The sequence below is a fragment of the Cyprinodon variegatus genome, unplaced genomic scaffold (genome assembly GCF_000732505.1).
Source record: "Cyprinodon variegatus isolate N-32 unplaced genomic scaffold, C_variegatus-1.0 Scaffold28, whole genome shotgun sequence".
Classification (NCBI taxonomy): Eukaryota; Metazoa; Chordata; class Actinopteri; order Cyprinodontiformes; family Cyprinodontidae; genus Cyprinodon; species Cyprinodon variegatus.
Genome location: NW_015150481.1, coordinates 617,633 through 620,066, shown reverse-complemented (window position 1 = coordinate 620,066; position 2,434 = coordinate 617,633).

The window sequence follows — 2,434 nt, the reverse complement described above, 5'->3', positions numbered from 1 at the left end:
AGCATAGTCATTGTATTAGAGTTTAACTGTAGAAATTGAAATAGAACATTATAGAAAGGTAATTATTAGTTGTGTGAATCGACCACCTGGAACAAGTCTGTCCTTATTTAAGGAATCAATTTCAGACATAAACGATTATAAAGTTCAGATTATCTGTGGAGATTTCATCATAGACACAATGAATGAACAAAGGATTTTTTAATGCAATGTAGAGAAAAAATTCATGCTTTATCATCGATAAGTCGATAGATTATATTGGTTATTCATAAACCAGGGGACAAACATAAAAGATACAAAAATTATTACAAAAAAACTATTTTTAAAAGTAAAGAACATTATTATCCAAATTTATTAGAACATGAAAAACAAAATAAAAAAAATAATAAGCAAGATTGAACAAGCTCCTTTAGAAAGTAAAATGAAATAATAAATCCAAATGATATAACAGCTTTTATAAATGTGGTTCACCAGCTGGCAAAAAATAAAAACTTAGTGACCTCTGACACAATCAGCAGGAACTCAGCATCCATGTTTGTATCAGAAACTAAAATGAAATACTGGAAATAATCAGTGGTTTCCAAAATAAAAGGTTTGCTGATGGGAAAATATTAATATTAACTTTGTTAAAAACATGATTCATTTAATCGTAAAACCACTTAAATGTTTTTAAACAATCATTCAAATTAGGCTTATTTCTAAATCAAAAAGATAATTTTTAAAATTATTCAAATAGATTGTCATCAATATTCTAACTACAGACTAATTTTATTGTCTCAGTTCTCAAAAAGTCTAGAAAGACTTTTTTGTTAAAATGCTTAAGTTTCATTGAAAACTATAAAATATTGAGAGATGAACAATCTAGATTCAGAGGCAGCTGATCCACTGCGATGGATATAAAACTAGTGGATTATATTGTGTCATTCTTTGATAAAAATTAATTAGTTTTAGGTGTAATTTCTGTAGAGCTCCAGAAATCCTCTGACTGGTTCAATCATAAACTGTTAGTTGATAAACTAGTAAAGTTAGCCTTCAGAGGAGCAGCCTTATCCTGGATAAAAAGTTCTCCTGACAGCAGGTTGTTCAGTTCAATCAGCAGCAGTCAGGAGGCTTGGAGTAACTAGNAGACAAATTAGAAATTGGTCTATAATTATTTAAATTTGACGGGTCACCCCCTTTCAGTAATGGACAAACAAATGCAGATTTCCAGATTTTAGGAATAGTGTTGCTCTTTAAAGTAAGGTTAAAAAGGTACGTTAGAGGCTGTGCTACACAATCAGCAGCTATTTTTAAGAAATAGGGTTCTATAAGATCAGGTCCTGGGGTTTTTTCAGGAACCAGTCCTTTTAGGGCTTTTTGAACGTCAGCCACTGAAAATGGAACGAGATTAAAAACACCCGTAGTGACTGGCAAATCTCCACAGGGTGTCACAGCATAAGGACAAACAGTGTCAAACAAAGAACCTGACTGAATAAAATGCTCATTAAAATGATTCAGTATCTCTAGCTTGTCATAAACTACTACAGACTCTTTCATAATAGAAGAAGGAACATTGATACTATCTTTGTTAGAAGAAAGTAATTTTATAGCCTTCCAGAATTTTCTGGGGTCATTTAAGTTATTAGTAGTGACTGACAGATAAAAATCAGATTTTGCTTTCTTAATAGAAGAAGAACATTTGTTTCTTAGCCGTCTAAAAGCAAGCCAATCAGACGAGGAGCCCGTAATTAAACTACAGTCAGGTATATTTAATGACACAAATATCTGATTATAAATAACTACATATTCATCTCTACAGATCAGAATGTTGTGAAATGGATTAGTATTGTCATTTTAGAAAGTGAAATAGATATATAGATTTATCACTCAAAGAGTCTGAGCTGGATGAAGCGAAGGCATCATTAAAGAACATGTGGGATGAGATCAGTAAAGCTGTGACCAAACAACAAAGCCTCCTGAGCCTCATGGAGGAAATCTGGAAGTTAATAGAAATGGTGACTTTGAAAGAGAAAATTATTGAGGAATTGGAACCAAGGATGGACTTTGGAACAATAAAAGCAGAATTTTCACTAGAAGGTCTGGAAAAGTTTGGAGAATGATGTGTCATCTGGAATATAGCTGATTTGGACACTTTCCCCACATGGAAAACAACTAAAATACCAGTTTTTTACCAGATCATAACTATCTATGTGACTTTGGACATGATATTGATCCTGATATTCACTTCTATAGAATAATGGATGGAAATGGTTAAATATTACTCTATTGAAGAATTTAGCCAAGATGAACAACTGCAAGCTGCTCTCTTTACAGTTTAGTCTATACATAAATGATTTAGAAATTAAAGAATTTCTAAAATTCAGTTTCAGAAACATGGCTTGATGATGGAAAAGCAGATGAAGGTCTTGAAGGTTGTGAGTTTAATACAGCAGGAAAG